The sequence below is a fragment of the Bubalus kerabau genome, chromosome 21, assembly GCF_029407905.1.
Source record: "Bubalus kerabau isolate K-KA32 ecotype Philippines breed swamp buffalo chromosome 21, PCC_UOA_SB_1v2, whole genome shotgun sequence".
In the NCBI taxonomy this organism is placed as follows: domain Eukaryota; kingdom Metazoa; phylum Chordata; class Mammalia; order Artiodactyla; family Bovidae; genus Bubalus; species Bubalus kerabau.
Window position 1 is genome coordinate 2,999,438 of NC_073644.1, and position 27,149 is coordinate 3,026,586.

The 27,149-nt window shown below is 38.7% G+C and overlaps 1 long non-coding RNA gene and 1 pseudogene across 1 annotated transcript; one reads left to right on the plus strand and one right to left on the minus strand.

The window, feature by feature from the left end:
• Window positions 1-4,972: 4,972 nt before the first annotated feature.
• On the plus strand, window positions 4,973-5,915 carry LOC129636140 (olfactory receptor 1030-like; annotated as a pseudogene).
• Window positions 5,916-16,120: 10,205 nt separating this feature from the next.
• On the minus strand, window positions 16,121-26,222 carry LOC129635907 (uncharacterized). The gene is made up of 4 exons (XR_008706528.1): window positions 26,104-26,222; window positions 22,761-22,913; window positions 20,079-20,243; window positions 16,121-16,269 (listed from the first exon to the last, which is right to left on the minus strand). It is a non-coding gene; the product is annotated as an uncharacterized LOC129635907 (long non-coding RNA).
• Window positions 26,223-27,149: the final 927 nt, after the last annotated feature.

The window sequence follows — 27,149 nt, forward strand, 5'->3', positions numbered from 1 at the left end:
ATTTTTCTCTATCTGTTATATTTTGGTAGCATAATGCCCTACTGCTGTACTGTACTGTATAGAGAATGGTGGTACAGTATCTTTATTTGGAGTCAAAGATGAATGGAAGCAAGTGTAAAAGAGGTGGTTATTTTGAAGGACACTTCAGATTTTCTCCATAGACTCCCATGAACTTATCCTGGAAAGGTAAATGGAGATTGATAACATTGTGAAAAATATCATCACAGGTACCTCACCATCAATACAAAATGTGTATCCTTGTGTCTCCTCAATCAGACATGGTGCTTGGTCATGGCTCTGGAAAGGGGAGGAAGGAACAAGAGTTATCTCACTGCTCTGCTATGTCTGGGTGATTCCAGTTCTCAAGAAAGTGGCAGAAAAGCATGGCTAAGCCACATTCAGAATCCAATTTAATCACAATAATGCTAGTAATGCTAATCTCTGCCTCCTGTGTGAGTCTGCCAGTGATCCATTATGGTGATTCAGTGGCCTCTGTAGTATCCAGCAATGATAAAGCCAGAAATGTGTCTTCCACTGCAACATTTATTAACTATCTTGTGAACTCTGTTCTAAGTCAGGGACATGACAGAATTTCTACTCAGAATTCTACTCAGATGGTTTAACTGAAGAGGATTCGATGGAAAGAATTTAATAAAGAGAACACAGGCAGTGTTGAAGTCAATCCAAGAAGTTGAAGTGCCTGGAGGGTAAGTTCAGAAAGCAGTTTCATCCCTGTCCTGAAGCAGCAAATGCAAGGGCTACAGTCAGGAGTCCAGTGAAAGTAGATCCAGGAAGAATGTCCCCTGCTACCTTCTGCACACAAGCGTCAGCCAAAATTTTCCTTGGAAAGATGCAGCCACCCTAGCACTTCCCTGTGAAACTGGGAGACAATTAAAGGGAAATTTGATTTTTTTTCTCCCTTCCTGTAACTTGTGTTATGCTCCTGGTTTCTCCCATTAGCCAAACTCTGATGGAAACTAGACATCAAAGGAGCTCTACTGATAGAATCTAAAGAATAAACTCCAAATGGACAAAAAAAAAAAGTTAAAAAAAAAGATAAAAACTCTAAATGAGCTAGGCTGACAAAGGAAGAATTACCAGCACATTTATACTATCTATATATCCACAGTGTTCCCTGTGCTATGTATTTATTATTATAGTATTTAAAATATAAAGAATAGATTCAGAATCAGGAAATAAGTAGTTCTAATGCAACAAATGTTGTCTGATCATCCAATGGTTTCCCTCTATCATGCACTCTTCTATCTTGTATATTGTAAACAGGAGAGTTTACTATTTCCCACAAGTTATGTTTCAAAATATCAAGACATGGAAACATAGCTTTGAACAAAAATGAATCCTTTTGCTTCACCATTCCAGGAGATTTGATTCCCTGATGATATTGTGGAGAGACAAGAAGTTATGTTCTCAGTGGGTTTAAGATTATTAAAACAGTAAAACACTTGTGGTTGTTTATAATCTAAATGATTTCCTCTGAGAAGGAGTTCAGCCCTAGGGATTTTGTCCCTCTGTGGCAATTCTGGTATAAACTCCTCAGGTTCTTGACGCCCATGCTGTCACTGAGAAATCACACTTCTTTCACAGGTAAGGCTAGGTATTGTTAAAATACATTGTGAAATCTAGAAATAAATATTTTAATCAATTAGAATAAAATTATGGTCTGAAATGTATTCTCATCCATTAGCAATTTTTAAACAATTCTTTAAAAAATTTTAATAAAATTTCTGAGTTTATATTGAAAAGTGAAGTGAAGTTAAAGTCATTCAGTCATGTCCAACTCTTTGTGACCCCATGGACTATACAGTCCATAGAATTCTCCAGGTCAGAATACTGGAATGGGTAGCCATTCCATTCTCCAGTGGATCTTCCTGACCCAGGGATTAAACCCAGGCCTCCTGCATTTCAGGCAGATTCTTTACCAGCTGATTCACCAGGGAAGCCCAAGAATACTGGCATGGGTAGCCTATCACTTCTCCAGCAGATATTCCTGACCCAGAAATTGAACTGTGGTCTCCCACATTGCAGGTGTATTCTTTACCAACTGAGCTATTAGGGAAGCCCCCCTCCCCCCCAAAAAAATTGACTTTTCTGGGATTATATTGAAAAGAGCAGTACATATTTAGAATAAATACAATGGGACAAAATTTCTTCACTGAAAATGAAGAATGATTGATAATTTCCACTGTGTGGAAATCATTATTATTTTATGTCAGGCAAATTTCTTTTTAAATAGTTATTTTTCTTCTTTTTCTCTATAACGTGGGTAAAAGAAGTAGTGCTATAAAGATTATCACCTAAGTAATTACTACTTATTGAGTTCCTTCTGGTATAAAAGTGAAAAAAAATGGGAAAGTCACTCAGTCATGTACAACTACTTGGTACCCCATGGACTATAACTCACCAGGCTTCTCTGTCCATGGGATCCTCCAGGGAAGAATACTGGAGTGGGTAGCCATTCCCTCCAGAGGATCTTCTCAATCCAGGGATTCAACCTGTGTCTCCTACATTGCAGGCAGATTCTTTACCAACTGAGCCACAGGGAAGCCCAGTTTCTTCTATACTGCCTCTCTAATTGCCACTAACTTTCACCTGGTGAAGGTGATAGGTTTCCCCCTAAAAGGGGTATCATAAACACACACATCAAATATAAGACACAATTCACTTTGAGAAATGTTAAAATGTGACTCAGATTCAACAGTCATTTGTAAGTATTAGGTTGGTTGTTTTGAACACTTCCCTTATGGAGAGGTAAGTGCAAGATTTCATTAGGTGAAAAGTGCAACCCTCATTAACATACAGATAAAAAAAAAACCTGAGCAGGCTTAAATTCTTCTATTTTTCTCATAGTATGAAAATTTATAACTGTACCATGCAGGGGTATCATATTGGAAAAAGCTATAGATCATAGGTCACAGACAGAGCCTCAAGGTATGTGTGATTGTCAAAGCACAAATCTCATTAGTCCCCAAGGCCATTTCTGTCCACTTCTGAGTTTTTCTTGCCCAGTCATGTAGGATATTGTGTTCTGTTTTTGAAAAGAAAGATCATGACTGTAAACTACTGAGGTAAATGATCTTAAATGTTCATTGCTTGCACTGCCTCATTTCCGTGCAGTAAAAGTTGAATGGAGATGTTAAATATCTTGATCGATGATTGAATAAATACAAACCTTAAAGACACAAACCAGAAACAAAGAATGCTTGCTTATTATGACCATAACTCTAATCTTAGAAATTTAGAAAAACCAAACGATTGTGGTTTCATAGATTTAAATGACTTGCCTTGCATTTTATCACCCTGGTTAGTAAGTTCAAATATCTCAAGTAGATAATGAAATAGTTCAAATGGGTAAGAAAGCAGGAGTGGTTCATTTACAAAGTGCATTACACGTGACCCATGTCCATCCCTAACCTTGTAGCTATTAATGAGTCTTATAACAATGACATACCTTGTTATGTGCTATTGAAGGAAAGTGTAGATTTTTTGAGTATGGCCTTCATGGTCTCCTTTATCATGCACAAAATTTGAGAAGTGAACTTTGTGATTTCTTTACCTACTGTCTCAGTTTTATAGGTAATATGATTATTTTATTATCAGTGTGATCTTTTACATGATTTAAGGAAGTAGAATTCTTGTCATAAAGTTTACTCTTATTCTCTGCAAGAGTTAAAATGAGGTAGAGTTACAACAAAATCATTATGGTTTGGGGATGTGTCTGTCAATCTTTTTAAGTAATTGTCTCCTCCCCCAAAATGAAATTTTTGATACATTATTTTCCCCTAATCACTCCCTCCTTTAATAGTTGATACCACTAATTTGTATAAAAATATACACATAGTATTTATATACTATATGCTTATCTGTTTTCATAGAAAATAACTTACTTACTTTTATGTCCCATGAACCAATTTTTGCCCTCAATAATTTTCTGTAATATAGTAATCTAAATATATCCAGAGATGTCAAAAAATTAAGCATGGTTTTTTGATATGAGGGCCTCTGGAGGTAGGCAGGAGTACATAAAATGAACATGTAACACAGGGTGAGGGACTAGGTTGAAAATGACCTTGAGGTTAGAGTGGCAGATAGACAGACACTGGTTCTATAAGGATCTATTTATTCCATACCCTAAATTCATTCCACTGTGAATAAATATTTCAATTACTGATGTTTTAGGTACCACATAAAAATTATACTGAAAACAAAGGATTATAATTTCAAAGAATTGTAATGATTAAAGGAATTGAAAGTGACCAATTAATGATAATGATTTTTAAGAAAGATAAAAGCTTCAATTATGAAAAGAAATGTAAAAACACATTTGAAAATATGACTCTTTTTATGCAAATGACCTCTCCTTCCTTTTGTTGTTAGTCACTCAGTCATGTCCAAGCAAGCATTTACGACCCGATGGACTGTAGCCCACCAGGATCCTCTGTGCATGGAATTCTCCAGGCAAGGTTACTACAGTGGGTTCCCATTTCCTTTTTCATGGGCTCTTACCCAAGCAGGGATCAAACCTGTATCTTCCACATTGCAGGCAGATTCTTGAACAACTTGAGCCACCAGTGAAGCTGAAAGGAACTCTACTTTTAAAGTTAAATATTGAAAACATTAATGCATATTACTAAGTGATTTCTGCTTTTCAAAAAAGTTTTTATGTGGACCATTTCTGAAGACTTTACTGAATTTCCTATAATATTTGCCAAGAGGCATGTGCTATCTTAGATCCCTAACTGGGGATCAAACTTATCCCCTGCATTGGAAGGTGAAATTTTAACCACAGGATTACCAAGGATGTCCCTTGAATTATTTCTTTATGCCATAAGTATTTACAAGTTTGAGAGGAGTAGGCATCTGATGAAATGATGTGAACAATGGAAAAACAATGAAAGATAAATTCATTTTTATTTCCTTTATGTTAGATCTCATTGGAAGCTGAGCAAACACAATGTTAAAGGAAAACTATAAAGAGGTGACCGAGTTTATCCTCCTGGGACTGACAGATTGAGCTGACTTGCAGCCTGTCCTTTTTGTGGTCTTCCTAGTCATCTACCTGATCACAGTCATAGGCAATGTAAGCATGATTTTGTTAATCAGAACTGACTCAAAGCTTCAGACTCCAATGTACTTCTTCCTCAGCCACCTCTCCTTTGTAGATCTCTGTTATGCCACCACTGTCACTCCTCAGATGCTGGTTCATTTCCTATGCAAGAGGAAAACCATTTCCTTCCTTGGCTGCTTTATACAGTTCCACTTTTTCATTGCCTTGGTGATTGCAGATTATTATATGCTCACAGTGATGGCTTACGATTGCTACGTGGCCATCTGCAAAGCATTGTTATATGGCAGCAAGATGTCCCGAGGTGTCTGCCTTTCTCTTGTTGCTGCTCCTTATTCTTACGACTTTGCAAATGGTCTTGCCCAGACCATCCTGATGCTTCATCTCTCCTTCTGTGGACCCAATGAAATCAACCACTTTTACTGTGCGGACCCACTTCTCCTAGTCCTGGCCTGTTCAGATACTTATGTCACAGAGACTGCCATGTTTGTAGTTGCTGGTTCCAACCTCACGTGTTCTCTCACCGTCATCCTCATCTCCTACATTTTCATCTTTAGAGCCATTCTGCATATTCGCTCTGCAGAAGGGAGGCACAAGGCCTTCTCCACCTGTGGGTCTCACCTGACAGCTGTCACTGTCTTTTATGGGACACTGTTCTGCATGTATCTGAGGCCCCCTTCTGAGACTTCTGTAGAACAGGGAAAACTTGTAGCTGTTTTTTATATTTTCATGAGTCCTATGCTAAACCCTTTGATCTACAGCCTTCGGAACAAAGATGTTAAAAAAGCAATAAGGAGAGTGATTCAAGAGAAATTTTTGTCAAATAGAATAGACGTTTTGGTCACAGGTATGTAACATATACATAGTCTCTGATCAAGTAGTGAGCACTCTAACAAATCATTTTTGTCTATTGACCATTCTTAACTTGTGTAATTCACGAATAAGACTTGGAACAATGTTTTTAAATTGTTAGCTGTGACTCAGTGTATTAAAATAATACTACATATAAATTAAAACACAAGACCAAATAACATTGTTATTGCTGTATAAAATTAATAAAGGAGAGATTATTCTATCCATGTTACTCAAAAAGGTACAGACTGCTTTTGGTTATGGCTATTATGTATATTTTGACTTTGATTTTCAAGTCGTGAGTCCTTTTAATTACTGTGTTCTCTATTTTATTGTGAATATTGGCACTTTTGAATATTTTCTAATAATTAACTTATGCTGTTCACAAACTACTTTATGTGTTTTTCCCTTTACTTACTGTGAATTAAATCATATTTTAAGTTTGTTTTCTTTTTACTCCATGTTTGAATATGACACGTTCTATTACCACTTTTAATAAATTCCCTTAAACTGTATATGCATACTTGTCTTAACTTAGTCTTCATTATTCAATGCATCTACTTTGATTTTAAATAATAAAAGGAACTTAGAATATTTTAATTATGAATAAATCCTGCTTCTTACTTATAAACTATCATTTGAAGGTTGAGAATATATCTTTAATAACAAATTTTCAATAATGAAGTTTAAATGTTATTTATATTTTATGACTAAAATTATAATTATATGAAATTTTGACTCCATGTCCATGTTCTTTTAACTTTAGTGACATTTATCAATGTTTCTCTCACAATTTTCTTGCTCTTGCTCTTTGTTTATGGCTTAGTTTTCTTTAGTGTGATGTAAATCCTTAATCACATCTGTCAGTAGAGTGTCTCTCTTTCCACTTATCTGAGAATATCACTTGTCCATTCTCAAAGGAGAATTCATTTGGATATGAATGTAGAAAGACAGTTACTTGCCTAGAGGACTTAAAGTATTTTATTTTCTGTCTTCTTTTATCTTGTTTATACAGACTGACACTCTACCAGATTATTTGGTATTTTTCTATGGGTAATGTATTATCTTTTTAATTATCAATTTTCAGTTTAATGTCAGTTGGGATTTAGTTGTATCTACCCTTTAGTATTTTCAGTGCCTCCGTGGCTGATTTCTTAAAGTCATATTCTCTTAGGATATATTCTCATAATATCATATAACTTTAATTCAGATAAATTTTGCAACTGCCATTTTAATATTATCAGTGTGATTGACTCATATATTATCATCAATATTCTCAACTTCGTGAGGACCAGGTCAATAAACCATGTCTAACTTTGATCACTTATTTAAAGTCAGACTTTATCCCCAAACCTAGAATGTAGATGTTCTGAATATATGTCATTTGAGTTAATAAAATATCACTATGCCCTATGCATTACAGTTCTTTGAGCAGTGCAAGATCTACTCCCTTCCAGTTTCCAACATGATTTTCACTCATTCTTAAATATATAATTCTGACTGTGCAACTTCAATGCCTCTTCACTCCCACCATGAAACAGAAGCATTTGAAGGACAAAAATCATCTGTCTTTTTCTGACACTTTCTTCATTGACGATACAGTGGCAAACAGATAATTTTCTCTGAATATTTGTTAACTATACCATTGACCGCTCAGTCGTGTCTGACTCTGCGACCCCATAAACTGTAGCCTACCAGGCTCTTATGTCCATGGGATTCTCCAGGCAAGAATACTGGAATGGGTTGCCATTTCCTTCTCCAGGGGATCTTCCCAACCCAGGGATCGAACCCGGGTCTCCTGCATTGCAGGCAGATGCTTTATCCTCTGAGCCACCAGGGAAACCCCCTTGTTAACTATATGCATGGATGAATGAATGGATTAATGGGTAAGCAAATGCCATTTTACCCAGCGAATGTGTAGCATTGGGTGAATTTGTTGCATTTCTTCCCTAAGCAATATGTTATAAAATACTGTCTAATAGTCTGTTGGATCCCAGCCTCACAGTTTATTAACTGTAGGTTCCAGGGAAAGCTTATTAATCTCTACTTGCTTCAGTTTCCCATCTGTAAAATGAAGGTACTAATACTAAGCACCCACAGTGCTTGTGAGGATTAACTGAACTAATGGTTGTGTAATACTAAGTCTAATGCTGGCACATAGGATGTACTCAAAGTTACATATAAATAATGTTAATGCTACCTATAAATAATGACTCCCATTCTGTTTTCTTCCTATGGTTTTTAAATGAGTTAGTTACACATCCCACATCCTCTCCCTGTAAACTTTCAGTTTTGACAGGTGAGATTATGTGTTCAATTAAATACAGATTGACCTGAGGGGAAAAATAAGAATTATTGTACAGTCATTGAATTAAATACAGATTGCCTACTCTTGAATTATTTAGCAGATATTTGTTCTCAACTGTTATCTCCAAGGATAGCTGTGGAAATCGCATCTCTGCTCAAAAGGGTTTGAAATCTGGTTGGGACCATAGCAATATTAATAAGTAATGAAAACAGAGTGTTTCAGCCAAGGATGCAGCAGAGAGTTAAGACAGTGTGGAGGATGGAAGTCAATCTCTGTGGAGGCACAGAAAGTGTCTTTTAAAAATTTTCAATTTGCACCTTTCAGTTAGTGCCATGACCAACCTAAACCCAATGAGAACCAGGAAAGCACTGACACAGGGAAAGATAAGGGAACATGTTAAAAAAATAATGAGGGAAGAAAGGACAAACTATGTCTTCAGGTTAAGGTAGGGAAATGACCTAGGCTGAAAAAGCAGTCAACTGGGTTTGTGAAGTCAGGAGTTCAAATCCTACCCTGACACATACTAGCCACATAGCACAGGTGAGTTAGAGACTGACTGTTCCTTTAGAGGAACCTTTATCTGTTTAGCTGAAACTTCAAGAGTAAGTCATTTCCTCTTCAGGTTGTTTTGAGGCATCAGTGAAATTACCTACAGAAAAGGTGTTTGTCAATCCACTAGTCTGTTTCAAAGCCCTATTCATGCCTGACCTGCCCAAGACATCCATGTATATCAGGAAGGATAAGATACGAGCTCTTGATTTTGGAGAGGAAGCAGTTTCAGTTTAAAAGAAAAGGAAAATATAGCAAATCAAACACTCATCAAAATTTCAAGTTGATATTTTTTGAGTGACTGAATACCTCTCTTAGGGCAAATAGTGATTTGAAATTATGGAGAATAAGCCTGAGGAGTACCATGTGCTTTCTGATCCAGGGGTTGCAGTAAATGGCTAGTGCTCCTAATTCCTTCTGAGATTTGCTTTAAGAATGGGTCCCCAACTCCCATATCCTGCTAGAAATGTGGTTATATCTCCCAGCTTAGAGAGGGTTAATGAACTATCTTAAGCAGGGGTAAAGAAAGCAAGTGTACATGCAAGCCGAAGTAAAACTTTGTGCTTCTAATTTCTATTTTCAGTTGAAAGGAAATTTTAGTAAAGTCTCAATCTGATGCCCAAAATTTGCACTTTGTTTGCTCAAAATAAGTACATGCAATCCTTTCTGTTTTCAGTATCAGTGTCAAATTCAACTAAGTTCCTGGACAACATAGTTAGTGACATTTCTACTGATCTCTTTGAACACTGTATGACAGAGCTGTCACTACTGCACAAGAATAAAGAAAGGCAAACATTCTGCTCCCCCACACAAATGTGAGGACATGTTCTCAGGTGTAGGATGGACCTGATCCTAGTACCAGAGATCTTATCATTAGAGGCGTACAACCTAACAACCACTTGCATATTGATTTTGATTTCTTACTAAGATTGGGTGCAGATGCTTTATTTTAATGAGGATCCATTGTTTTAATACCCTTCCATAGTCTTTCATGAGATATAAAACAAAATGAAACAAAAAATAAAATAAATAAATAAAAGCAGAGTAAGCTTGAGAACCATTCTTACAGTGAATTCTTGCTAAAAGTTTATATTCACTGCTCTTTTCTTGGACAAATTTGTTTTCTCATTCATTTATAACGAATGCCCTACAAACTTCATCTAGACAGGTAGATTCCCCTTTAAGACAATCTCACAAGCACTCACCTGGAGGAGGAAATGACAATGCACCCCAGTATTCTTGCAACTAAAACTCCCATGGACAGAGGACCCTGATTGGATACAGTCCATGGGGCCACAAAGAGCCAGACCCAACAAAACAACTGAGCACACACCCTGCACAAGCACTAACCCTTGCTTTGGAGCTTATCTCTCCTTAATCCTTTCCATTTTTTGTGGGGTTTAGGAAGCGCTCATTTCCCTTCCATACCCTACATTGGCAGCTCTCCTGACCTCTGTGTTGCAGGAATGGCAGGATTCAGGCACATACAACTCGCGCAGTTGACAGGTTTTTGTCGTCAGAAGCTCCTTAAATTAGTTGTTATGCTCTGCTCTCATTGTCTTCATATGCTTGATAGTTTTTGAACAATGAGTACATTTTCTTTTGTACTGGATTCTGTCTATAGTGTAGCCCACGAGGCTACTCTGTACATGGGGATTCTCCAGGTAAGAACACTGGAGAGGGTTGCCATTCCCTTCTCCCAGGGATCTTTCCAACTCAGGAATTGAACATGGGTCTCCTGTATTGCAAGCAGATTCTTTACCATCTGAACCACCAGAGAAGACCATACAATGTCCTAGTTCCAGGTTTAACAGTTTGTAGCCTTCTACAGCCCTTGAGATACTCCACCATCAGAAGAGGCTCTTCTTGGCTGTGCACTAGTAAATGCATAAGTACTTTGTTCAGAAGATACTCATCTTCACTCTAGTCCGACCAGGCAGCCAAGTCAACTGTGATTTTTCTTTCTCTGTAAACACATTCTCTGACTACTGACTACACATTTTCTTCTCTCCACTTATCAGTACTTCTATTCTGCTTCATTTGGGATATGTCTAGATCTCACACAAGTCACTGAGCTTGTGAGTCAAGGCCATTTTTTCTCCCACAAGCAATCATCAAGTGCATGTAATAAATGAATTCTGCAAATGAACTTCTCTATTTCAGTTTCCTGCCACATCTTTATGCATTTCAAATTTCCATGTCTTGATCTTTATCTTTCCATTTTTCTCTGTTCCTGTAATCATCACTTATTCTTTCTTTTGGGTTTCTTGTGTGTTAAAGAGCTTGAAAAATTTTCTAAACCATCATGATGCTGTTATACACTGTTTTCAGAGTATTTCCTCCCAAACACCTCTTTAATAGCATCTGTAACTCAGGGCCAACTCCTGTTCTCCAGTGAAGATTATGATATCTTTGTAGGAAACTTATAGGTAGAGATGAATCACGCTCTCAATGAAGTGAAATTATTGTGTTTGAGGGAGCATCTCATTTATGATTTTTTGCAGTGCTTTGTATGAAATGTATGCATACACACATACCTACAAGCTCCAAAGGATGATCACATATAGCATTTTTACACACACACACACACACACATATGCATATGTAAAGGGAGAAGGAAAAGGCAACACACTACAGTATTTTTGCCTGGAGAATTCCATGGATATCATATTAATTCTATTATATTTTTTATTGAGTGAATGTTTCTTAAAATTCTGTAGTACTTTAAAATTTTCAAGTTTCATACACATGACTTCTTATATTCCCATAATAACTCCTCCCTCCCCCACAACACAATACTGCATTCTCCTAATTCCCTCTCCCCATTGGTAACCTCTAGTTTTGCCTCTGTATCTGTGAGTTGCTTCTTTTTTGTTTAATTCACAAGTCTGTTGTATTTTTTTACAATCCACATATATGTCATATCATACAATATTTGTCATTTGTTTTTTTTCTCTATCTGTTTTATTTCAGTAGCATAATGCCATACTGCTGTACTGTACTGTATAGCGTACGGTGGTACAGTATCTTTAGTTGGAGTCAAAGATAAATGGAAGCAAGTGTAAAAGCAGTGGTTATTTTGAAGGACACTTCAGATCTTCTCCATAGACTCCCATGAACTTATCCTGGTAAGGTAAATGGAGATTGATAACATTATGAAAAATATCATTACAGGTACCTCACCATCAATACAAAATGCCCTTCGTGTGATTGATATCCATGTGTCTCCTCAATCAGACATGGTGCTTGGTCATGGCTCTGGAAAGGGGAGGAAGGAACAAGAGTTATCTCACTGCTCTGCTATGTCTGGGTGATTCCAGTTCTCAAGAAAGTGGCAGAAAAGCATGGCTAAGCCACATTCGGAATCCAATTTAATCACAATAATGCTAGTAACGCTAATCTCTGCCTCCTGTGTGAGTCTGCCAGTGATCCATTATGGTGATTCAGTGGCCTCTGTAGTACCCAGCAATGATAAAGCCAGAAATGTGTCTTCCACTGCAACATTTATTAACTATCTTGTGAACTCTGTTCCAAGTCAGGGACATGACACAAAACAGAATTTTATTCAGATGGTTTAACTGAAGAGGATTTGATGGAAAGAATTTAATAAAGAGAACACAGGCAGTGTTGAAGTCAATCCAAGAAGTTGAAGTGCCTGGAGGGTAAGTTCAGAAAGCAGTTTCATCCCCGTCCTGAAACAGCGAACACCAGGGCTAAGGTCACGAGTCCAGTGAACCTAGATCCAGGAAGAATGTCCCCTGCTACCTTCTCAACACAAGCCTCAGCCGAAATTTTCCTTGCAAAGATGCAGCCACCCTAGCACTTCCCTATGAAACTGGGAGACAATTAGAGGGAATTTTTTTTTTCCATTCCTCTCACTTGTTTTATACATCTGGTTTCTCCCATTGGCCAAACTCTGATGGAAACTAGACATCAAAGTACCTATATTGATGGAATCTAAAGAATAAACTCCAAATGGACAAAACCAAGTTGAGAAAAAAAGAGAATAAGTCTAAAAGAGCTAGGCTGACAAAGGAAGAATTACCAGCACATTTGTATTATCTATACATCCACAGTGTTCCCTGTGCTATGTTTTTATTATTATACTATTTATAATATAAAGAATAGATTCAGAATCAGGAAATAAGTAGTTTTGTTGCATTAGTTTTGCATTAGTGGCAGGTTTTCCCTCCCCTGGAGTCCAGGTGCCTGTAGCATTTGCTCCTCAGTGGCTTTCCCCCAAGGAGACAGCTCCCTCCTTCCTCTTCCCAAAAAGGAATCATGGGGCCAGCTGTTAAGATTTCAAACAATTATTTTTTTCGCGTCTTTACTCAACATGGGAAAATCTCTGAAGTTTAAGGTGGCACCTGGCTGTTCTGTAGTGCTTGTATTTTTTCAAGGCTTTGTTCTGTCTGGAATTTTATTATAATAACTAATGATGGGATTTCTTTAATGGTCCAGTGGTTAAGATTCTGAGCTTCCAATGCAGGGGGTCACAGGTTCAATCCCTGGTCAGGGAATTAAGATCCCACATGTCACATGGTGTGGCCAAAAAGCAAAACAAACAAACAACCACCACAACAAAAAACTAATGGGAATGAACATACCTTGATGTTTACATAATTTTAATAAATCATCTTCAAAATGATAAAACGTTAGTAATCAAACAGACATTCATTCAGTCATGTCCAACTCTTTGGGACCCCACAGACTGTAGCCTACAAGGCTCCTCTGTCCATAGGATTTTCCCAGGCAAGAATATTGGAATGGGTTGTCATTTCCTCTCCCAGGGGAATCTTCGTGACCCAGGGATCAAACCCGTGTCTCCAGTATTGGCAGGTGGATTCTTTACCACTGAGCCACATGGGAAGGCTAGCTTCTATCAATGATTCACACCAAAAGGTGGTTCAATGAAGCAGCTATGATGAGGCAGTGCTAGAATTCAAAGGGGAATCAGGTACCCTTGAAACTCAAACCTAATAATAGTAGAAAACATCACCCATTCACAGAAATATACACAGATTTGAAACTGTTTCTTTGAGAATGTTTCTGTTTGGGGGGATAATTCTCTTATTTGAAGGCTCTAAGTAATGACAGGCAAACAGAGAAGATGCCTCAGTGACCTGATAGCCATGCCCTGGAGAGAGAGCTGAGAAAGGGGTCCCCAACCTCTGGGATCTAATCTGATGATCTGAGGTGGAGCTGATGTAATAATAATAGAAATAAAGTACACAATAAATGTAATGCACTTGAATCATACTGAAACGATCCCCCCTTCTCCAATTCATGGGGAAAATCCCCTTTCATAAAACTGGTCCCTGAGACTGTTCTATACATCAGTGTCTCTTTTGCTGTCTGGTACACAGGGTTATTGTTACCATCTTTCTCTGTGGGAGAGGGAGAGGGTGGGAAGATTTGGGAGAATGGCATTGAAACATGAAAATATCATGTATGAAACGAGTTGCAAGTCCAGGTTCAATGCATGATACTGGATGCTTGGGGCTAGTGCACTGGGACGACCCAGAGGGATGATAGGGAGGAGGGTTCAGGATGGGGAGCACATGTATACCTGTGGCGGATTCATTTTGATATTTGGCAAAACTAACAATTTGTTAAAGTTTAAAAATTAAAAAAAAAAAAAACTGGTCCCTGGTGCCAAAAAGTTTGGGGATATTCAAAGGAATGTTCTTTGTCCTTCACACCCACGCTGTTTGTCTTCTAACTGCCCCATCTCACAAAGCTTTAACCTCCCCTAGCATCACATGCCTCTTCCCACTTTGAGGAGCAGGGTGCACACCAGTGTTCAGGCCTCAGGTCCTCCCTGGGCGCTGGTGATCTGTCCTTCTCATCCTGGCTCTGTAAGGCGCTCCCCTAAGTTTTTCCTGCTCCCCTGTTTCTCTAGTTCCTCCTGAATCTTCCTAGATAAACCTGTCTAAATGATGCAAGAACTTTCTATCTAATGAATCTGCAATTTTCTCCACTTTAATCACACCTGGGCCGTGTCTACCACACTCTCTCCACAGCTGCACTTGTCATTTCTGTTTCATTTTCAGCTTTCTGTTTTACACTGGAGCACAGCCAATTCACAATGTTGTGATGGCTTCAGGTGGACAGCAAAGGGACTCGGACATACGTATTCATGTGTCCATTCTCCCCCAAACCCCTCTCCCATCCAGCCTCCACATAACATTAAGCAGAGTTCCCTGTGCTGTACAGTAGGTCCTTCATTATCCATTTTATTGTCAGATTTTATTTACTCCTTACTTTCTTTATGTCCCCTAAATGAATTTCCTCAAAACCCAGTTCCTCTCCTCTCAGGCCCCATAGCTAGTATTTCATTTTCACAATCACCTTGCCTCATGTAGGGGTGTGGTGGGTGGTGGGGGGTGGGGTGGCAAACTGGCGCAGTGGAGGGAGGGGGCCTTAGCCACCTGCAGTCTGCAGCCTGAACAGCCACGATGATTCCCCCAGTGGCAGAGTGGTAGACTCTGCCTGCCAAGGCAGGAGATGCAGTAGACTCGGGTTCGATCCCTGGGTCTGAAAGATCACCTGGAGTAGGACATGGCAACCCACTGCAGTATTCTTGCCTGGAAAATTCCATGGAAAGGAGGAGCCTGGCAGGCTACAGTCCATGGGGTTGCAAAGAGTCAGACAAGACTGAGCATGCACGCATATCACAGACACCAATGTTGAGTCAAACATCCCAGCTCACTTTTGGAGGGTTTAATTATGCCTTAATGCTCTTTATCATAATTAAACAGAAATAGTGATTCTAATTAGCATATTTACAGAAACCACACAAGTATGCTTCCCTGGTGGCTCAGATGGTAAAGAACCCACCTGCAATGCAGGAGAACCAGGTTCGATCCCTGGGTCAGAAGATCCCCTGGAGGAGGAAATGGCAACCCACTCCAGTATTCTTGCCTGGAGAATTCCATGGACAGAGTAGCCTGGCAGGCTACAGTCCACAGGGTCGCAAAGAGTCAGACATGACTGAGCAAATAACACACACAAGTAGGTCCATATAATCGCACACTTCACCTACTCGTAGCTTAATGGTGTTCCATCCGTGTTTACTTTGCCCTGGTTTCCCTTTCAGCTTGAATGAGCACAACTTTTGAAGTCTTTAATTTATGACTGTTTTAACTTAAGCAAGCCCTGCTAGAGGGTGACAGATGGTGAATGTCAAAAACCCAGAGAGAGGGTTTCTGTTTAGCCTTTGATTTTTGTTTTGTTTTTTAAGCCAGAGAAATGTCCGATTGTGCTCATAGTTTGTCAGAGAAGGCAATGGCAACCCACTCCAGTGTTCTTGCCTGGAGAACCCCAGGGACAGGGGAGCCTGGTGGGCTGCTGTCTATGGGGTCGCATAGAGTCAGACACGACTGAAGAGACTTAGCAGCAGCAGCAGCAGAAGGAGAAAATTATTTCTGTTCTCAAAACACTATAATAATAACAAAAGTAAAACAAAGAACATGGACTTCCCTGGTGGTCTAGTGATTAAGAATGTGCCTGCCAATGCAGGGGACACTGGGTCAATCCCTGGTCCAGGAAGATTCCGTATGCCCGTGTGCCACAACTGCTGAGCCAGAGCTCTAGAGTCTGTGCTCTACAACAAGAGAAGCCATCGCAATAAGAATCCTGAGCACGGAAGGTAAAGAGTAGCCCCTGTTCACTGCAACTACAGAATGCCCAAGGGCAGTAACGAAGACCCTTTGTAACCAAAAATGAATAAATAAATAAATCCTTTAAAAGAATCATTATCATCATCACCATGATGGCACTGATAATGGTGGCAGTGATTATAGCAGCCACCAACCCAGAGGTACTTGTATGTGCCAGGCACTGTCTCAGGAAGTACTCCTACCTTATTATTTTTTGAGGGGGGTTATACAGTGAGGCATGTGGGATCTTAGTTCCCCCTACCAGGGATCGAACCTGCACCGCTTACATTGGAAGCACAGAGTCTTAACCACTGGACCACCAGGAAAGTCCCGTTCCTACATTACTTTATTCAACCTTCATAATAACTTTAAAAGGTAATTGTAACTGCTTCCATTTTACAGAAGAGAAAACTGAAGGTAGGATAAACTGATAAATTTTTCCACCGCTACTGTGAAGACATAAGCAGTAAGACCCAGGGTCAGAATTTGAATCCGGGACTCTCCAGCTTCAGGCCACACAGTGAGCTTCTCTATCCTGTGTCGCCACCTCTCCTACCATATCATTATACAGCTATTCCACAACTGCAGTTAGTTTGTTCATAACAATATACGTTCTTAAAAACAGTACCCTGTTCTACCTATCTAAAACACAGAAACAATTTCCATTATGTAGGGGTAAACTATAGATTTTATCAATTATCAAAACTTCAGCCATTCCTAAAGAATTGGGAAATGAAAATCTTTTTTTTTTTTTTTTTGGAAAGTCTATTTTTTAATTGCCCAAAATGAAAGACTTGTTCTTTTGTATATAAAATTTGTAAAGGTTTTTATGCGGTTGTAGCCTAAGGGAAGAGATACTGCTACGTTGAGAAGCCATTAAAGGTTTAATTTTTTTTTTTTCTTTAAGAGATTAGGGAAGCTTTGCTCAGTAAATTGATTTGCTTAAATTGTTTGTGAAAATTTAAAAATTCCCCAAGTTCCTCCAAGCAGAATCAGTTAGTTTCTTATCCTTGTTTCAACTGCTCTTTCTTTGTGCATATTTCTCTTACAGGATAGTACTTCGTATTCAGTGTGGTAACTAGCTGTTTGTGTCCTGGGCCATAGACTAGGCTCCCAGAAAGTGGGGTTAAGACCATTGTACCCTTAGCAGCTAGCACATAACAGTATTTAATACATATTTACTGATTTAGTGGGTGATTGTAAGTAGTAGAGTAAGAAGACATTTTACTTTTATATAATCGATGGCTCATTACAAGATTAGTGTTCAGTGTTTTGTGTGAATCCTGACAACCCACTCCAGTACTCTTGCCTGGAGAATCCCCATGGACAGAGGAGCCTGGTGAGCTACAGGCCATGGGGCTGAAAAGAGTTGGACACGACTGAGCAACTAAGCACAGCACAGTGCGGATCTCACTTAAAATGGACATTCAAGGAATTCCCTGGTGGTCCAGTGGTGAGGACTCCACACTTTCATTGCCGAGAGCAGGAGTTCAATCCCTGGTCAGGGAACTAAGAGCCCAAGTCACACGGAGTGGCCAAAAAAATAAAATAAATAAAATAAGATGGGCATTCATTTCATTTTTCTGAGTTTATATTGAATGAAATCTATTTTTGCTGGAAGAGGTCTTGTTTAACACCACTGGTAATAAAGAATACATGATAATAAAAAAGCATTTTCAGGGGAGAAAATTTAGGCATGAATGCTCGTAACTATATACATAAACATTAATTCTGAAAAGTACAAAGTATTTGACCCATTAACAGAATAGATAATAATGAAAACTGATGACTTTTCTGTTAAGTAAACAAAAACTTTGTTCCCTTTACCCAAAGCCATTTGAGACTTTTTTAAATGGCAAATGATGAAAAAATTTTAAATGCTTTTGTTTGCATATATTGAAATAACCAGACATCTTTTCTCTTTTATTCTGTGAATTACATGGACTGATTTTTTTTAATATTATGCCAACCTTACTCTCCTTGGATACATCCCACTTGGTCATCATGTATTATTCCTTTTTTATATCTTACCAGGTTTAATTTGCCAATTTTTTCTTTAATAGAAAAACTGAAATTTACTATAACAAACTACTCCCTAAAGAAATGAAATACTAAGCAACAATGTGGCAATTTTCTTGTATCAGAACTATTCATCGTCTTAAAATATGTGTGTGTTAGTTGCTCAGTCATGTCCGACTCTTTATGATCCTGCAGACTGTAGCCCACCAACCTCCTCCAACCATGGGGATTCTCCAGGCAAGAATACTGGAGTGGGTGGCCTTTCTCTTCTCCAGGGGATCCTCCCAACCCAGGGATCAAACCTGCATCTCCTGCATTGCAGGTGGATTCCTTACCATCTGAGCCACCAGGGAAGTCCATAAATGGTTTCTGGAAAAAGAGTTATTGTTGAAGACCAAGTATTAAAATCAGTATTACATACAATACTCAAAACCTTTTTTCATTCTACAACCTGGTGGATCACTTTTCTCTCCTCTGTCCCAGAACAGCCCACGCGTCAGCTATTGAAGCCTTTCCCTGGCTATGAGTGACGTTGAAGGAGAGTTAAGGAAAACCTTGTGATAAAAGGAGTCATAGCTATTGTAATTTTTAAAATAACTCTTCCACCACTGCACTTTACATTTTTCTTTTTAAAAGAAATTCTCACGAAGAACAGCCATCATTGAAATCAGAAAGACTGCTTTTATCATTGTAATTATAACAATAGTATTATGCACTTTATTACTATATTAAATGTAGAGGGTTTCTACTTCAAGTAAACACAATAAAATGAAACGTAAATCAGCATGTTAAGAGCCAACTATTCATATTTCAAAAGGATTCTCCAATTCAAAAAGGACTCACTGCAGCTTTTCTATAAAAAAAAAAAATCCCTGTGGTTTTAAAAATAATTTTAAAATTGTAATTTACACATAATTTTCAGGAACTCTTCTATTATACAAAACGATGCACAACTCTGCATGTATATAGATCATGCCATAAAGAAAAAGCTCATACAAATTTCCCATAAGTTATCTAATTAACTCTGACTATAAGAATGAACATAAACATTGGTTGCAATGCATAGAAAACCACTATAAAAAATTTATGCTCATACTGTTTACTGTTTACAATTCTATGTAAGGACTTTACATTGCTAGTTTCTAAAGTGAAAAGAACTTTAATATGCCCATTATGCCATTTCCTAGTTACTAATGTTTTGCAAACTTTTCTTTATTAATGATAGAAACATAAACTTCAATTTGCCTGGGAGAATCATAGAAAATTTGAATTAGTTAAGTAAAATTTGATGACCCATAGGTAATAAATACTGCACATTACCCACAGAATCCCAGTGTCAGAATTGTGTACTGTAGGCATCAGAGACACAGAAATCCAGGAATCTGGAGAGAATGAGGAGCTCCAAGTCATAACCTGGTGGAACTGTGGTTTGTGAGTGTCAGATTACTTTCAACTAACATGGATATCTTGAAAAGAGCTGTTAAGTTCTTAGAACAAGGGAATTTTGAAGTCATGGTATATTTCTTTTGAAACAATGGCCTTCTCCAACTTAGTTCTAGAATTCTTAAGTAGCTGATGTTAGTAATTCTTCTTTTCCCAAATCTACCTTGGGCTTGGTAACATGGAGTTCTTTCACCATTTGAATATAATGCTTCTTCCATACACCCTGCTCATAGGGAGTTGGGGAGACATTGATATACCAGTTAAACTGTAAACATTTTAGCATCCAGAGCTGATCCAGTTCAGTTAAATTCTTCCAATGCCAGCTCACCTGGAGAAACAATGTTAAAAATATTCAGCTTACATGTCCACTTTCTCTAGGTTTTGAGCCATCACCCTGGTACTGAGAGAACTTCTTTATTTTTTTTCTGGAGTGGGTTGCCATGCCCTCCTCCAAGGGATCTTCCTGACCCAGGGATCGAATCCACTTCTCTGCACTGCAGGCAGGTTCTTTACCACTGAGCCACTGGGGAAGTGGATTCATGGATTCGTTCATGAATGAATCAGAGCAAACATAATTTTAACTTGATAAACCAGACCTGGAATTCACAAGTAGTTTCTTTTTGGTCCTTTTTTCCAAATCACAACCAAGTTACCTCTTACCTGAAGTGCTTCTTAACAAGGCAGGAAGATATTTTTTTTTTTTAATTGGAGGATAATTACATTATGATGGTTTTGCCATACATTGGCCATAGGTATACATGTGTCGCCTCCAACCTGAACACCACTTCCACCTCCCTCCCCATCCCATCCCTCCAGGTTCTCACAGAGCACTGGCTTTGGGTACCCCTTTTTCTTTTCTTTTCTTTAATGTTAATTCAGACAGAATCCAAGTCAACTAATATTTATCAAGCACCTATTAACCATCCTCGTCACAACCTGAAGGGTAGTATAATTAATATTCTTCCCTTGCAAATGGGGAAACTAAGCTTCAGATAAGACTTTGGAACTTCGTAAAGATCTCTGGCTATGCCAAAGCCTTTGACTGTGTGGATCACAACAAACTGTGGAAAATTCTGAAAGAGATGGGAATACCAGACCACCTGACCTGCCTCTTGAGAAACCTGTATGCAGGTCAGGAAGCAACAGTTAGAACTGGACATGGAAAAACAGACTGGTTCCAAATAGGAAAAGGAGTACATCAAGGCTGTATATTGTCACCCAGCTTATTAATTTATATGCAGAGTACATCATGAGAAACGCTGGGCTGGAGAAAGCACAAGCTGGAATCAAGATTGCTGGGAGAAATATCAATAACCTCAGATATGCAGGTGACACCACCCTTATGGCAGAAAGTCAAGAAGAACTAAAGAGCCTCTTGATGAAAGAGGAGAGTGAAAAAGTTGGCTTAAAGCTCAACATTCAGAAAACTAAGATCATGGCATCCGGTCCATCACTTCATGGCAAAATAGATGGAGAAACAGTGGCTGACTATTTTTCTGGGCTCCAAAATCACTGCGGATGATGATTGAAGCCATGAAATTAAAAGGTGCTTACTCCTTCGAAGGAAAGTTATGACCAACTTAGACAGCATATTAAAAAGAAGAGACGTTACTTTGCCAACAAAGGTCCATCTAGCCAAGGCTATGGTTTTTCCAGTAGTCATGTATGGATGTGAGAGTTGGACTATAAAGAAAGCTGAGCGCCAAAGAATTGATGCTTTTGAACTGTGGTGTTCGAGAAGACTCTTAAAAGTGCCTTGGACAGCAAGGAGATGCAACCAGTCCATCCTAAAGGAGATCAGTCCTGGGTGTTTATTGGAGGGACAGATGTTGAAGCTGAAACTCCATTACTTTGGCCACCTGATGCAAAGAGCTGACTCATTTGAAAAGACCCTGATGTTGGGAAAGAATGAAGGCAGGAGGAGAAGGGGACAACAGAGGATGAGATGGTTGGATGGCATCACCAACTCAATGGACGCGAGTTTGGGTAAATTCCGGGAGTTAGTGATGGACAGGGAGGCCTGGTGTGCTGCGATTCATGGGGTCACAAAGAGTCAGACACTACTGAGTGACTGAACTGAATTGAACTGAAGGATCTCTGGGAGTCTGCATATGAACGTTGTATGAAGGCTACAGAAACTCCAGTTGGCACATTGCTTATTTTTTTCATGATATGCTTCTGTTTTCCCTCCATGCTTATGATTTAACTCAATATATAAAGGGAACACAATGACTAATACTATATTGATGTGTCCTAAATAGCCTTTAAGATTCAATGAAGCATTAAGTATTTGTCCTGGGGACTTCCCTGGTGGTCTAGTGGCTAAGATTCTATGCTTTCAGTGCAGGGGGCCAGGGTTTGATCCCTAATTAGGGAACTGGATTCCACGTGCTGCAACTGACACCTGGTGCAGCCAAATTAATACATTTTTTAAAAAGTATTCTGTACATTCCATTTTCATAGCATTATGGTCAATCCTACATATCCAGCAAATGGTGGAGGTGACCCTATTATGTGTAGTAGTTTTTAAAATAATTTATTCCAGGTTTTAAATAAGTCTTAGTAGAAACTAGAATCAAGTCCATAGATAAAGTTCAGACTAGGCATTCCATATCTCTTAACATGAATTGCAGAGATGGTAGCTAGTCTTCACATTCATTCCATCTTTGGAAAACTGGCCTCTTTTTCAAGGTTAACTCAATAATAAATAATGTTTGAGTGCCCCCAAAAGGAGCAGAACACTCTGTAATGGAACTCACTACCCATCCATCTGTTTATCTATCTGTCTGTCTTCCTCCCTCCTTCCATCCATTGTGTACGGAGTTTCAAAGTTACCCAAACTCACGTCCATTGAGTTGGTGATGCCATCCAACCATCTCATCCTCTGTTGTCCCCTTCTCCTCTTGCCTTCAATCTTTCCCAACATCAGGGTCTTTTCAGATGAGTCAGCTCTTTGCATCAGGTGGCCCATGTGTTATGTCCAGGATTATTTTATGGGCTGAAGATAAGACATGTAGGGGAGAGGGAAGCAGAAGTGAGGCACAAATAGGAGAAACAGTAGGTTCAGGATCTAGATGGAGGAAAAGGCTTAGAGGATCTTATACAACACTGCAGGCAGAAACAGAGATCACAACCACTTTGTGCAACCCAGAATGAAACTGCACTGCCCTTAAACCTCATATGGTTAGTTAATTCAATCAAGATGTGGGGTTTGGGAGGGAGGGGATGGGGAGAAAGTTTTTCTCAACTCTCATCCTTTTCCTCTTTTGACTTAGATCGGGTTTAGACCTGGGTAGTTAAGTTGGGGTTCCCACCACCCCCGCACTGGGGATAGATAAAATTTTGCTTTGTTTTTGATTTTTGCTGCTTTTTGTTTGTTTAAAACTAAACAGGAATGAGGAAAGTTGAGGGTGGGGAAGCTCTTTCAAAACTGTAAGACAACCGCCACCACATTTTTAAACAGCTCAAAGCTCATCTTGGTGCAATGACTTTATTGTTTACTTTAAATCTAGCTAAAGAACAATTGCCTCACAGTCAGTTCTGGGAAATAAAATAAAATGTTGAAATCTACCAAGATTGACATATGGTACACATAGATGATAAGATTATCTATTTCGTATCACATCTCCCTGGAATGATAACATTCTCATTGTGAAAAACATGGAAAATTCTGAGAAACCTGAAGAAAAACAATACCCAGAACCCTGTCAATCAGAGATGACCAAACATTATCAACAAGCTGGTAGAGTTATTTTCCTTTCTGTTTTTCAGGTATATATGAAAGCAAAATTGGGAAACTGCATGCAATTTAAAATCATGCTTTCTTCATTTTACACATAATAAGCATCTCTGTTCTTGCAAAACATGTTTTCTAATGACTGCCTAATAATTCCTTATATGGCAGAATGATACTCTATTACTGGGCATTTAAAACACTATGTTTTTTTTTAAAAACAAATTGTTTCAGTTTTAGAATAATATGTGTACATCAATACTAAAATCACAGATACCAAGGGGCACACTGTAAAAAAAGTAAAAAAAAAAAAAGCCTCTCTCATCCTTGTCATGTAGCCACTCATTTCCCTCTGTGAATGTAACCATTGTTACTGGCTTCTTGTGTGCCATTCCAGAAGAGCAAGAAATATGGATGCATTCTTTTATTCTTCCAAAGTGGTAGGATAATTCTGCACCTTTGTTGTTTTATTGATGATATATTGAGGAGATAGTTGCAGCCAGTCTGCTATTAGCAGACATTTTCATTGTTTCCAACCTTTTGCTACCACAAACAATGATGCAATATTCTTATATAGACATACATTTTGCATGTGTTGAAGTATACCCATCAGACAAATTCCAAGAAGTGGAACTACAGGCCAAAGGTAATCTTGTTTTTTTTTTTTTTAATTAAAAAGATTTTTAAAGTTTTTAGCCATGTCTCATGGCTTGCAGGATCTCAGTTCCCTGACCAGGGATCAAACTCACACCCTTGGTAGTGAAAGCCACTGGATCGCCAGGGAATGTCCAGGAATCTTTATTTAAAAATTGGGTACTACCAAATTGCTCTCCTTGGTGTTTGCATCAATTTATCTATGAAGGTGCAACATATGAAGGTGCTTGTTTCCCCACACCCCTAACAATATAAAATGTTATCATTAAAAAAAAAAAGAAAAAAAGAAACTCAATCCATCTGAGTCACAAACGATGGCATGAAAATGAGGCTAAGCATTTTATCTATTTTAGAAACATCTGCTTTTCTTTCTGTGAACTATTTGTTCGCCTCCTTTGCTCATTTTTCTGCTAGGCTTTGCTCTTTTTTTTTCTTCTTAATGTAGATTTATAGTTGTCCTTTAAAAAATAAGAAAATTACCCCTTTGCTGGCAATATGTTTTCCCCCAGTTTATTTTAATTTTGGGGGGCCACACTGCAGCAGCTTGTGGGTTCATAGTCTCCCGGCCAGGGGCTGAACCTGAGCCCTCATCAGTGAAAGCACTGAGTCCTAACCACTCCCAGGGAGCTCCCTCCTGTTTACTGTCTGTATTTATTTACAGTTTTCTTCTCGATGGAGAAAATTTTAACTTTTATAATCACAACCTAAAATCTTGCTTTCTTTATTTATAAAGCATATATAATATATATACAAAATATATAAAATAAATAAAGAAAGATTTTAAGTTATACATTTTCTTTTGAGGCTCTGAATATTATAGATTACTCACAAAGTCTTCCTTCCCTAGATTTCCTTTAATTACATTTTTTCCCCCTTTAGTCATGCCTGGTGGCTTACAGGATCTTAGTTCCCCAAACAGGGATTGAACTTCTGCCCTCAGCAGTAAAAGAGCAGAGACTTAACCACTGGACCAGGGAATTCCCTCCTTTGAGTAGGGAATGGTTTTCCATAATTTCATATCAATCTTTTATCCTTCTAGAATTTTTTTCCAGATACTGCCCAATTGTCCCAGCACCAATTATTAAATACGTCATCTATCTTACTGCATTCATTTTCTTAATTTTTTTTTCATTTTCTTAATTTTAAAAACTAAAGTTACCCTGTGAATGCACAGTAACAGGGAATTTCTGGTCTTTCTAGACTATGAAAAGAAATCAACAAAATGACTATCAATTTTATGTCTTAAAAAATATACTTGAATACACCGTGAAATTATTTGTAAGAAAATAATGGTCAGATGCTTTTCCAACCTGTGAGCACATTTGCCCACTCTGAACTCCTTTAGTCTCACATGCTTCTGTGTTTATCACATTAGCACCTTATTTCATGCTTTTCTATTTATGAATGGCCTGCACTCTACACTCTTAAGTTTTACTATGGTCCTCTGCTGTGCAATATAAGGCTATTCTGATGATGAACCATTATATACATGTGTATATATTTCCCCAACTGGCTAATACTATTTTACGGACACTTAGCGATGGCTTACTTTTTCTCCCCTTTGAGCACTAAGTGCACAGCCAGACACAAAGAGCTGGGGCCAATCCAAACCGTGCAAACGAAACGCGGTGAGCGTCTTGTCGGTGCTCGGTTTTGTATGCGTGCTTTCCTTTTTCCCTCAAGGTTCAGTGTTTTCTAGGCTGTCTTTACAAAACACTGAACCCTGCTTCTTTATCTGTGCCTGTGCACAGAGACAAAGGCTTTGGGGGTCCAGGAAAGAAAAGATGTATAAAGATAACACCTTTGGGAGCTTGGTCGTAAAATCCAGAGCTTCTGCTGGAATTTTCTCCTGAAGCTTTCAACAGCAGAACTTTTGCTGTGACAGGGAGCAGTGTTCTAACAGGACTGTCAGGATTCTTCTCCTCTGAGTGTCCATCCATTTGTCAAACTGGAGGAAAAAAAAAGCAAAGCAAAAAAAAAAAAAAAAAAGCTCCAGGTTTAGTCTGACACCAGAGACGCATTATGAAAGAGATAAAGAACTGCATAGAAAGTGAGTTTAGTAACTTATTCTTAACGAATTGCATGCATTTCTTTCCCTAACAAGTACACCCCATGTTTTGCCACCTACCTGTTCTTTCTCACATGTGTGTGTGTGAGGCCAAGCAAGGCCAGTGTTGACATAGACATGCACTTGACCTCAAAACTTGGAGTTACAGAAAAATTTGGGAGCTGGTCATAGTCGTAAACTGAGAATATATACAGACTTGTAAAATGTAGATCTTTAACTTCTGATGGGGCTATATCCCAATTAATCCATCCTAAGTTGAAAGTATCATAAATTAAAAATGCACATAATACACTTAACGTACCAAACATCCTAGCTTAGCCCAGTCTACCTTAACGTGCTCAGAACGCTTACATGAACCCTGATGCTCCTTGCTGTTGTTTAGTCGCTCAGTCATGTCCAGCTGTTTTGCGACCCCATAGACTGTAGCTCAGCAGGCTCCTGTGTCCATGGGATTCTCCAGGCAAGAATACTGGAGTGGGTTGCCGTGCCCTCCTCCATGGGATCTTCCTGACCCAGGAATCAAACCTGAGTCTCCTGCATTGACAGAAGTATTCTTTATCACTGAGCCACCAGGGAAGCCCTCACATGAGCCTATAGTTGGGCAAAATCATCTACCACAAAGCCTATTTTAGAAGAAAGCGTTGACTAGTTCATGTAATTTATTGACTACTACACCTGGAGAAGGGAATGGCAACCCACTCCAGTATTCTTGCCTGGAGAGTTCCCTAGACAGAGGAGCCTGGGGGGCTACAGGCCATGGGGTTGCACAGAGTTGGACA